This window comes from Meleagris gallopavo, chromosome 1 (genome assembly GCF_905368555.1).
Source record: "Meleagris gallopavo chromosome 1, MGAL_WU_HG_1.1, whole genome shotgun sequence".
Taxonomy (NCBI): domain Eukaryota; kingdom Metazoa; phylum Chordata; class Aves; order Galliformes; family Phasianidae; genus Meleagris; species Meleagris gallopavo.
In genome coordinates this window covers 42,715,262-42,728,053 of record NC_139404.1, presented here as the reverse complement: position 1 = coordinate 42,728,053, position 12,792 = coordinate 42,715,262, and the positions used below count along the sequence as shown (strand labels likewise).

Below are 12,792 nucleotides of genomic sequence, written 5' to 3'. Positions count from 1 at the left end.
TCAGTGCTGAGGCAGTGCTCGACTTCGGAGCACAACAAAGGGGATAGCTGCTGCACAGAAGCTTGCAGTATGTACCATGATGGCCGCTGTCATGGGTCTCTAGCTGATGGCATGCAGGCCATGATGGGAAAACTTCCTAGGAGCTGAGTCTGCAGATACTGCCAACAAGCAGGGGTTGTCAGCATGATGAAGTCTATCAATATCCTAATTTTTCAAATCAGCATTTGATTTTAAAATTCAACAAGACTTACGGAGCCAACGCTTAGCGGAAAACACAACAGATGTCAAGAGATTCATGCTAAAACTGGGAGAGAGCTGTGTAAATGCAACACAGGTGGGCTGAACTGCAATCATTTTACCTTCAGGAAATAAAGTTTTGCACTAGAAAAAAACTGTTTCGTGGAAGTCTGAAATGCAAACCAACACCACCTGTGGAGCGCCTGTTGCTGTCCCACAGCCTTCACTGGAAAGGACTGGAAGGAAGGCACAGTGAAACCAGTAGGGAAGTGCTGCTCACAGCTGCCCCGACATTGTGTTTGCACAGGGAGTTTGTACCAGGGATATGAAGAAATCGTTCTCTTTGGTTTCCATATCAGGTTTTCAGATCAGCTCTCTTCCCAGCCTTTCCTCCTCCGGGCTGCTTGCAGTGTGGAGTGCTCTTTTCCTGTTTACCCTTACATGCCTTTTTATTACCAGGCTGGATTTTTTTTTTTTAAAGCACACTCAGGCGCCTGCTTGTTTTTTCTAAAGCTCTACGGGGATTTGTTGGCGTCTTTTGTAGCAGGTCATCCTGTTTTCAGACAAAGTTCCTGTCTTGTTAAAAACAATCATTTCTGGATGTCTCTGTATGGCTCCTGCTTTTAATCATCCTGAGTCCTTGAGCCACGTAGTCCGCACCCCATTTATGTAGGTTGTGTTTGTTTGTTTGCAGATTTAAAAAAAAAAAAAAAAAAAGGAAGAAAGTAAAGAAAGGAAAAGCCACTGTGGCACACTCAGGACGAAGGCAATGAGTTGCAGACAGAGTGGCGGCAGCAACCAGCCCCCTTCCCACCGCTGACAGTGCCCTTTCCTCTACGGGTGGGAGCAGGCTGGCTGCAGATGTTGGGAGGGGACCAGCCAGAACAGTGCTGCTGGGCAGGGTCTGCACTCAGAGCACCTTGCTGAAAGAAGCACATGGCAACAATCATAGAATTACAGAATAACCAAGGTTGGAAAATACCTCCAAGACCGTCCAGTCCAACCATTCACCTATCACCAATATTTCCCACTAAACCATATCTCTCAGTATAATATCTAAACATTTCTTGAATGCCTCCAGGGATCGAGACAATGCTCTATGTGGCTCTAAAACCCATGGATGGACAGTTATAATGCTAGTCTAATCCTATATAGCTTGTTGGCTTTAAATTTAATGCTGAGAGAAAAGCTTAGACAATTCTCTGCCATATTCCACCTGTTTGAATTCTGTACATGCCTCCTATAACTGTAGCAAGGGCAGCTAACAAGAGTGCATCCATGTAGCCAACACCTCCTGTGATGAGGGGACTGCTGTTTTTTAAATTACAGTAAGGCTGTGACAGGCATCCTGCATGGCTTACTTTGAAACAGAAATAGGAAATTAGCCTTTTGGTAGAAAATATTCTTGATCATGGGAGGGCAGCTAGCACCTCTTAGCTAGTCCCACTTCCAAGCTGGTGGCCAGTGACATGCATTTTAAAAGTTAGATGTAAATAAACACCAACGATCGGTGATAAAAAATGCTTGCGTGTTTAACAAGCATATTTAGTATCCTCCACATATTAATAGATGGGGAAAATAATTCCACAGAAGGTGGCATGCCTTTCCCTAAGCTGGGACCAGAAGTCCAGTCTCTTTTACCTCTCCCAAGAGGAAGGCCTCACTGTATGCCAGCTTGTGTTGCTGCTCTGGAGCAGAGAACTGAATCTGTGAGCTCTGGAGCTCGCACTTTCCCGCCTCCTATCCGCTGGGGAGTACTGCTATTACAAACAGCAAATAATAAAAAAAGACAACTAATGCATTCTCCTTACTGGCTCCCACATTCTAAGGGGTCTTGGGCCACCTCCTTGGGGCCATTTACTCACATAGGGAAAACTCGCTTTCGAAGGTGCCTTCCAGAGTTTTTTTGTGTACTGTTATGTTCCAGAAGGTGATGAAATGTGTTTCAAAATATGTATATTTAAAGGTGGTGTGGCTTGCAGGTCCATCAAGAGAAACGGTCTATTATGTACTTCCTTATGCTGAACATTCCTGCAAAATGATCATCAATCAAAGCTTCAGCCTTTGGTAAATTTACCCCTGACAGTTCTTATACGAAGATGTTACACAATCCCTAACCCAAATGCTTTGATCTCCTAAGTCAAAGTCAATATGTCCAGCTGGATAAATAGCATTAAGCCCAGCACTCTTCCTGTGTAAGTGATAAAAAAATTGATGAAGTCCTGACTTGCAGAAGCACAGGTGCTTTAAATCAATGGACTACAGCTCACCAAAGCTATTAATACCAACCCTGGAAGTCCTGACTGGAAGCAAAGAGCTTTGTAATTTTAATGTACCTTAGTTCAGAACCGAAGTTCAAATGAGGTCATTTTCAGATGGCCACAGACACTGGGATGGTGCAGGTCAGTTAAGCCATTTGCTTTAACTGGACTAGAGGCACAGAGCTGAGATTCAATCTCCGTGCAGCTCAACAGGGTGAACTCTCCCAGATATGTCTGCAGAAATGGATTTACAGCCTTGTCCCTGGTCTCCATTCTAAACAGTCCTCTCTTCCTATGCATTAAAGATGTCCCCCTCCCTTCTTTTCTCAGGACCCTCAGATTTTTTCAAAACTCATTTATTCTTCTTGGACTCCAAACTGACTATGGTAAAAATGCCTCTTCTTCTTTCTCCACCCGGTGTTATCACAGGCCCACAACCCCTCTCCGTGGGTAATAGCAGGGCTCAGGCAGGTTTCCTGCCCCAGCTTACTCACATCCCAGCATCAATAATCTATTACAGATTCTGCCTTAGTGCCCGTTCCCCTCCTCCCCATGAAGAATAATGAAATTCTTGAAAGCTTGAGATAAATATCCTGTTACAAAACAGATGATCAGGATGCATATTTCTTTCTTCCTCTAAGTCACTACTTGTGGGGGAGTGGAGATAGTCTGTTTAGCCATATGGATAGTTTTCCATCACTTGCAAATGTCACTGACAGCAGGGCAAAAAAAAATTCTTTGACATGATCTTTGGATTGTGTCAGTTAAAATCCCCAATTCTTGGAAGGTAAAATTCACCCTGGCCCAAGCGCCACTCCATAGTAAATACTGGCCACGTGTTCTTATGAAAACCCTGAAAACATGAGAAATTTCAGAAGAACATGGATGTGATGCTAAGAAACCGTTGGAGAAAATCTCTGAAGGAGTCAGATAAGAGGCACGGGGCTGGAGCTGCACAGACCTACAGGACAGAGGCTGATGTAGGGAAAGCGTTGGCGTCACCTTGTAACCCCTGCTTCGGCCTCACTGTGCCAGAGCTGGACCTGATCCTCCCAGCATGTCTTCCCCATCTCAGCTCTGTTCTCTGTGGTCAGAAGTTCATTTTCTCCATCTTTCTAAAAGAGATGTGCTGAATGCAGCTTAATGGATTATCATCGCCCCTGATCGATTCCAAGCCCTGAGAATAAAAAGCTTTTGGTTAATTTCTCTGTAATTTTGGCCTCATTTGCCTTCTAAAGCAATATATTTTTGCAGTGACTCAGTTGCAAAATCAATGTGGACTATGCTTATAAAAGAAAATAGACAATCAACATCTTGGGTCCTATCCCAGGCACTGCTGATGCCCTTATTATGTCAGCTAATCTTAAAAAAAACTGCTTTAACACCACTCACGGGGAGGTGAGGCACTGCCATTTAAAATGGGTTTTGCTGCACAGACCGCTGTTATTCTAATTGTGAATTTTGCTATTGTTCCTTGCTACTACTTTAATGTTACAGTTGTTATTTATTATGGAACATATAAATGAAGAGAATTGGGTCAATTTACCTACAATTGTCTACTGACTAGAACCAGAATATCTGCTGCTCTATTTGTTTCCAGTCCAGTTGGTAGCTTGAGAATACCGATCGTCTTACTCAGCTGAGACAAAGAGCAGCCAAGTGATTGAATCAAGTGATACTTCCTCAATGGAGAGCGGCAGATTTGCATCTGACAATTAGAAGATTGTAATCAGCGTTTTCCCATAGCAGTATATCTCTAAGCTTTAATATTAATAATGTAGCCTTCACACATTTATTTTTGAGAATTTTCAGGGGAAAAAAAAAAAAAAAAGTCCAGCTAACAAAATCCTTCAAAGAAAATGTCCTGTTGTACACTGAGGAGCCCTGGCTGTCAGTGCTTAGAAGCTGAGCAATGCAGGTAGGTGACCTCCCCTTGCGCAGAGTAAGAGTTTGTGCCCACCTGATGTAGCAGAAGCATTGTGTGTGTTCTCAATGAGTCTCAAAGGAGTGGGAGCAATTATTTTAAAATAATTAGTCTGCATCTGAACCTAAGAGAGACAAATTTTATCAGTGAGCATAGAGAGCTATGGTATGCAAGAACTCATGTTTATTTGCCTCCAATTTTCTCTGAGTAACTACGTGAATTGACACGGGTGGCAGTTGAAAGCACTGGACTATAGTGAGGAGTGCTCTCATCCTGAGCACTCACTGCAGAAGACTTAGTTCCTTTATTTACTTTGCACAGATCCTGGAGAGGAAATATGAGGCACTGAAAGTCCCTTTGTTTTTGCTCATTGGATTTAAGCAGTTCCTCCTGCCCACATCAGAACAATGAATTCCTTCAGTCCACCAGTCTGTGAATGATATAAGGCTACGGATTCACACTGCAGATCTCCAGAATTTTCCAATTTTTGGAGAAGCAGTTGGACAACTGCAGCAACAGCAGATTCAAACTTTGAGTCTGCTAATATCAGAGGCAAGCGATAAAATGAACCCCCTTATGCTAAGAGTCTGAGCTGGTGTGAAGTATATATTAGTAAGCTGGAACATCCAGGCTTAAGTTGTCCTCACTAATTGGGAAAATTGCTGTCCAAAAATAAATGAGTTGGAACTCAAAGAACACAGGTTAACACAGATTCCTCACCATGTACTGTCACTCATCTCACATACTTCAATCTACGTAAGGATTTGCTAACAATGCCAATGTATGCAAGCACCTACACATGGATCCTGTTCTGCCTCCATTTCCAGAGAGCAAGTAACATAGCCCTTCTCTGGGGCTGACTCCAGGAAATCTACTTTTTCAGGTGAAAAACTTCCTAAAGTTCTTTCCTTGACTACCCAGCAGCCACAGACTAATGTTGTTTTCCTGGTTGATCACTCAGGCATGTCAGCTGGATGCCCAGTACCATTCAGATTTATGACTTACCTCGTTATGGTATCATGTAGAAGAACAGACAGTGTTTCAAGGTCATGATCACTTGAAAGAGTGATTATATACTTAATACTTAACCAAGAAAAAAAAAAATAAAATTCATTGGCTAGTTTGATGGGAGGCTTTTGATTGTAAAGGCACAGCTTGGATCAAGATACAGTTATTATTACAATTATACAGGTTTTGTTTCTTTCCTACTTGATCTTTCAAGAGAAATCTTCCCTGAAAATGTCACTTGGACACTGATTTAGCCTGACTAGTTTAGGTATCTTGCTCTTGGGAGGCAAACCAGTTTTCCTTGTTTCCCTGTGTAATACATGTAGAAGAGCAGTTGCCTTGAAACTTAATCTGCCATATGTCATGGGGTGCCTAACCTTGCCTAACCTATTCACCTTGAATATAGGATGTAAGGCATGTCAGGAGGTAGCATAGAGGTTGCACTATCATTCTGCAGCCCAAAAACTATATAGGCAAAAAAGTTAAAAAAAAAAAAAAAAAAAAAAAACTTAAAATAAAATTTAAAAAAAGGTGTCGAGGTGGGTGTGATGATGAAAAAGCTGACGGGCCCTTACATTCGGTGGCAGCAATTAGCTCTAACATAGTAAATTCCAGGCATATGGCATGGCAACTTTCGCACCCTCTTATATGATTTAAAACGGTTTTCACAAATGTTCGTCTCACTGTAACTGTGAAAAATCTCCTGTTTTCTCAAGAATAAAACTGCTCCAATATCTTGCCCTGACAACTGATGCTTCAAAAAATGCCCCAAACCCTCCAAATCCATTTAAGGCAATGATGTGTGTTTAATGCAAGAGAGCAACAATTAGAATATTTTTGACTGAAAAGAACTTAGTTAAGCTGCCAGAAATGTCAAAAGTTCCTTGCTACCCTGACACTTACGTAATTGTTCTGCGAACACCCACACACCGGAATAGACCTACTCCACCAAAAATTGCAGGGCTGACTCACTGAGTGTTCCTCTACGTATCTGAGGACCCAACCATCTAGGATACATCATCCTCAGCGTAATTCTAATGTGATTTCCCTGATTCAGTAAAGTTACAGTTCGCTTAGGGAAAAAAAGGGATCATCTCCTTCTTTAGAATCCTGGCCACCTATCATGGAGGAAGCAGCCAAGAAGGGCAGTGATGTGGGGCCAACTGGAAAGGAAGCAGGCTACTGCTGAATCTTCATCTTTGTTTTCTGCATGCTTCAATCCTATTTGGTATCTCGCCCATTACAATTCTGATGTGATCCAGAAATGCTTGACTTCTCCAATCTGATATGGTTGCTACATGAAATGAAGCAGATTGGTGGAAAATGGAACTGAAAGAAAACGAAAGTAGTAACTAACTTTTATAAAAATTCTGAAGAAAAGCACTATGAAAGAGCAGAGAGGCTTCAATACATCCCTGGAAAGCACAGGGGTGTAGACATCTCTACACCAACCTCTTGTCAACACTCAAAGAGAGATTCATCTGCACACTCTAGCCAGAATAGGAAACTTTGGGAAAATGGTACTTCACAGCTATACTACAAAACAACTCAGAGTAAGTAATAATTGAATCTAATTTACCTTTGTGGTATGCTGATGACACCAATGCACCAAATGAGTAACATAAACTGTGACCACAAAAACTGTGGTTTTTTACACTGTGATCATCACACCATGGCATACCAAGTGACAACCTGGTGTTTAGGTTGGACAGTTCTACCGTAGAGACTTCACAAATTTCTAAGCATAGTAAAGCCAGGATAAACAACAGTAAATTCTCAAGTCAACATTGGCAGAAATTACACTTGTACGCACCCAGTTTTCCAGGTTGTGTTGTGTACTGCAAAGCTCTTAAGTGCTGAATCAAAGATGCAGAAATAACTACTATGCCCAACTATGCCCATACTTTGAGATATATGCCTTTTAAAAGGATAGCACACCTTAAACATGTATTTTTCTAGTAACATGCACAACTCAATACTATTCCAGACACGTTAAATGCTGTTCCATGGTTAGGGCATTATCCTTTCCCCATTTGTTCTATACACACCAAACTACTTCTATGGGTTTCCTTCTTGCGCCAACAAAGGTCTCTCAAGCTTCCAGAAAAAATAAATTAATTAGAGAATTAGGAGGTGTGGTGACTCCTTGAGATCACTGTAATTTGGCAGTTTTCCTTTCATCTCCCACTACCTGTTTATATGTATGGGTTGGGAGCATGGTGAAGTGTATCAAACTGAACCAGCTGAACCAGAAAGCTTGACTGTTCACACTAGCGATGCCACTGGTGCTTCAAATTCAGCATGTGATTTGACCTCTTTTTTTAACTGAGTAGCACATTTTAGCACCTAGGTCAAACCATAAGTTTGGTCAGTACATTTACTGCACTTGCCCATGAGAGGTCCCCACGGGGGTTACATCGTGGAAAGCAAAGCAGATGTGCTAAGCGAGGGCTGCAGGTACCAGGACATGTGTCTGTCCACTTCCCTACTCCTGCGACATCCTGGAGCCAAACTGCATGCTTGGCTCCAGCAGATCCCCAGAACACTTTCCAGGGACCATATAAAAACCAGGCAGCAGAAATTGAATTGTTCATGCCTGGGTTAGATTCCTAATTGCCTCTCTTTGGAACCAGAACACGAAATAGCTGCGCTACAGTTCTTTTCCTGAATATGCCTGTGCCAGGATGAAGATCTTTTTCTTGCATAATTTGCTGCCCTTGCTCTGCTCCCTGCACAGCTGATTTAAACTGCACCATACAGAGACACGGCTTGATGCCTAGAGCAAGCCTTCAGCCATCCCAGGGGCAGGTTTTATTCCCATGGTTAGAGTGAGTAGCTAGAGAGGGATGTGGGATCAGGGGACCTTGCAAGTGCAGAGGAAAATAAATGTGCAGCATTGGGAACAGAGTTGCTTTCTACACTTGCTTGATGCTGTCAGGTTTGGTTCCCTGTGGGATGAGTGAACTGGAGGAAAATGGGACAGGGTTAGTGCAGTGACATGCTCCAGCGATGGCACTATTTCTTCCCCAGGTAAGCCCACGTGCTACTGCCTAGTAAGCCCTTCTGAGCACATCAAAATGGGCTTCACTAAAAAGATTACAGCATTTTCTCAGCCGCCTCATCCGTGGTGATGCACGTGCCTGGTATAGCATTGCCTGAATAGCAGGCAATTTCAGAGATATAGACACCAGAACGCAAAGCAAGGGAACAGACTTTGGACAAGGCTGAGCTCTTTAGCATTGGCAGGGAAATAAAATAACCACATAGTTGTCTATGCAAACCACATGATATTCCTGCACCGTGGACTGGGAATTACGAAAAGGGATTGCTGCTTTCCTCAGCAGAGGTAACAGAATTATATGAATCTGGTTTCCAACATGTAAGCTAATTTATTGATTTATTCTCTGCCACTAAACTTAAGGGAATATCAGTCTTTTCATTCAATCACTGTCCTATTACTCCTCTTGAAGCTTAGTCTGCTTCTCCTTTTTGCTTCCTTTGTACAGTTCATTATTTATTTGAAAGCTTTCCAATTAACATGTAATTATTTGTAAGGAAAGTATGCACATACAGCCTTCTGTTCAAGTCTATTATTTTTAAGACAGAGCTGCCCACCTGTTCCACGTTTCTGCTGCCAGCAGAATGTGAACGACTACAAAGTGATACACAGGTGAATACCACCAAACTGGTGCTACCAAGTAGTACTGGGGAAAAAAAAGATAAAGGAGGAAAAAAAAGAAAAAAAAAAAAGAGTGGAGTGCTGGCCTGTGTGCCCAGCCAACACACTGCATGCATGCTTTGTGTTGCCTTTCTTGCCCTCCTGCAAGCTTAGTTTCATCCTCTAAGAACAGAGAGACTTATAGCTATTATAGATCTGCTGTGGAACAAGCCTGTTCACTCTACGTGCCCTGAGGAACAATTTGGGGAACTCAGGTTTGAGCTCCATTCAGACAAGAGTTTATTTTGTACTCACAGAAGTCAAGAGAAAACAAAGCCTCCTGAATAAATGCATTTCCGTAGTAGCTGTTAAGTATATTAAAGTCATTCCAAAGTAATTGCTAATTATATTACTTTATTACAAGGCACAATTAAATATGTGCTTGAGGTCATCCAGCTATTTGCTGTTTCAAGGAAAGCACTTGAGTCAAAAGGATTTCCTAAATGGAGCCATTCAGTGTTTTATTTCTCCGACTTCAGGAATTATTCTAGATGTGAATAATTGGACATTGAATTATTGGTGAAATACTATTTCCATAAATTGTTTGCGCTTTATATAAAACAAGCAACATGCTTCATAGGGCACTTTGTTCTCCCTTTGCAGAACCCTGCACACACAGTATTGACACCATACATGCTGCATTTTATGGTGGGTTTGGTCTGGGATGATTTGTGTGTTTCTATTTCCAAATAGATAATTCACACAAATCAACACAGACAGTTAATTCTCACTTCTACTGAAATTAAAAGGAACTGAGAGAAGAATTCACACCTAAACCCAGAGGTGAGGCTCACAGGCTCTAAGTTAGGCACCTATTAAGAGAAAGAACTAGTCAGTAAGTGGATGTCTAGCTTTTAGCATCAAAAGCTGAATGCCTGCCATCACAGAGGCCTGTTCAGTCAAGGCTGACAGTCATGATCCTCAAAATTCATGGCTAACTGTGACCTGTCAGTGGAGAAATATGTTTCCATTACACTTCCCAAGCACCTGTGCACCAGCATTGAGCTGAACTCCATCTCAACCAAAGCCCTGATGCCAGCATGTTTCATGCTCCTTGGCCTCCTCCACTGGCAATCTCTGCATTTACTTCACCAACATAAAACAGCCCTGAGACAGAGGTTCTCCCCTGCCACTTTGATTCAGACCATCAGTGGGAGCTGGAAAACCAAGGCTGGGGCTCCTGCTTTCATAAATACTTATTTCTGCCACATGGGAAAGGCTGGATCAAAGGAACAGAAAAGCCTTTCCCATTTCTTTTTCCTCCTTTTTTTCCTCATAAAAAGACAGGCTACAGTCAAATTCTGTTCCAGGTCAAGTGGAAAAGAGCTGTGAACCTGCATCTTTAGAGGAAGAAAGCACTTATGAAAACACTTTTCCATCCTTTCTTCCCAGTTCAAGAAGAAACCTCACTGGCACTAAGCCCTCCGAGGATCCCTCTGCCTCACTATCTCAGTGTCCCAAGTTGTGAAGTGGCTCGCAGTGGCCCAGTTGGCCCAGTTTCAAAATGTCTTAGGTATCTGCCTTTTTTTGGTGCTTCTCTCTCCTATTACACTATGTAGAAAGTCCCTCTGCTGAACTCAGGGGTTCTTGTTACAGGGAAGAACACGAGGAACCGGCTGAGCAATGCCGAACTCTAATCTCCATTTTCCACTCTCCTCTGCACCATCTAGTCAAAAGGTCAGCCAGATAGGCCTTTTGTGATGAGGATGCTTTCATTCACAGCCAGGGAAGTATAAAAAGAAAAAACAAGCAAACAAACCTGAACTAGCCAGAGATGAACATCGCAGGGTTCAAAAGCTGCCTCTGCCTTGACTGGAATAATGATGGTGAACAGGAACAAGCTCTTCTTACTGCTGAGGTACGCTATAAAACCTTCTGGAAGCTGAAAGATAAGTGACCTGGTGATGCTTGGGCCATAGATCTGGTCCTTGATAAAGCACCACATGGTGGCATGGTCCACTCCTGCACATCCTCAGCGACTGACAGGATAAAGTGGTTCAGACAGAAAAAGCGAGGGCATGCATGCATGCGAACACGGAGATAGCAAAGCACAATATAGCTTTCACTCTCCCCCAATTATCTTCAGCTGGTGGGTGCTGAGGGAGGTCCTGGCACAGAGGGTGTCCCTTCTATTGCATGTGTTCAACTCCACCGCAGCACAGAATCTCCTGTCTGGCTCCCAGCTTTGCAAACACCACCCTCAAACTGTTGCCATGCAATGAGCTGGCAGTAGCCATCATCATAACAAGTCTGCCCCCAGACCCACTTGGGAAACACAACTCTCTTGAGCATCCTTCATATCAATATTTATTGCCTTCATATATTTAACCTTAACATTCATAATATTTCAATCAGATCTGACAGTACTAATGATGAAAATGGTCTTAAATGCTATCACTATTTATTGCTGCGTTACTACTAGGCAGGTAGCTCAATGGGTTTGATAAACTGCTTGCATAACATGTAGCTTTCAGTTAAAATGCTGAATGACTAAGAATTTTATTTTAAACTACTGCCATAAATCGTCACTGAAAATGCCCTGAAGATGACAATCACAACGTATTTTCTTCCTAAAATATTTTAGTCGTCAAAGAGGCAAGTTTACCTTATATGAATGTGGAAGCATTTGATAGAAATACATATATATATGTTTTAATTGAGATGATAATTTGTTTTTTTTTTTCCTCCCATTTTTTTTCAAATCCAAACTCTGAAATGCAACTAATCTTGTCTGTTTTAAAAAAAAAAAAAAGAATCAATGCACACTGCAAGCCCAGGGAACAACGCCAATTAATAACAACATGGACGACAAAGAGCAAATTGTATTTTATCACTGCACTGAGCTTGCTGGGACTTGCCACAGTATTATACTGAAACTGCCTCCACCTCCATCTCCCGGGCCATCACTTGGTATCACTCTTGTTTGTTTTCTAGACAGACCTATAATTTTTACAATGCCAGCTCCAAAGAGTTGGCCGTCATGCCCTAGCCCTTACCTGGGTGGGAAGGCTTAAATATAGCAGAAAGGGGAAATCCTAATAATCAAGATAATAATAACGAAATCAAAGAATTCTACTTTGCTCTGATGCTGTGCGGAGCACCGACAGCGCTCAGAGGCAGGACAAGCTTTACAGAACGCTTTCCAGCCTTTCATCCGGGCAGCACGGGCCCTGTCACAGCCCCGCTGCGGGGCCACCTGGGTGCCACGTCCCATCAACATCACGCGTGCCGGCAGCGCGGGGAACGCGAGGCCGCCGTGCGAGCGGGATCAGCCCCCGCGGAACGACGTTACCCCCGCGCAGACGCCGGCAGCGGGATTAGCGTCCAGGCCGGGCTTCTCCCGGGTTATTTTCGCTGCCGGCTTTTCACTTACCCCCGCGCTAAGCCTCTCTCGGGCGCACCCCGCCCCGCTCACCCCCCGGCGTCGCTCCGCCGTGCCCCCGCGTCCTTCCGCTGGCTGCGGCGGGCTGGGGGGCGCCGGGACCGAGTCCGCGGACGGCCGAGGGGCGGCACGGCGCGGGGAGACGGGGCCGCGGGGACCGGGAGGGAGCCGGGAGCTCACCCTGCGCGGGGATCAGCTGAGGACAGGGCCGGCAGCCCGCCCCTTGTGACAACGGAATCCCCCCCCGTCTCCAGCGCCCCAG

The 12,792-nt window shown here is 43.6% G+C and overlaps 1 long non-coding RNA gene across 1 annotated transcript in view; it reads right to left on the bottom strand.

Moving 5' to 3' along the window:
• LOC109366554 (uncharacterized) overlaps window positions 1–12,792 on the bottom strand; it is a 50,169-nt gene that overhangs the window by 13,652 nt on the left and 23,725 nt on the right. Inside the window, exons 5-6 of the long non-coding RNA XR_014882982.1 lie at window positions 10,908–11,030; window positions 3,501–3,675 (exon numbers count right to left, since the gene is read on the bottom strand). This is a non-coding gene — a long non-coding RNA (uncharacterized LOC109366554). The remainder of the gene's footprint in view (window positions 1–3,500; window positions 3,676–10,907; window positions 11,031–12,792) is intronic.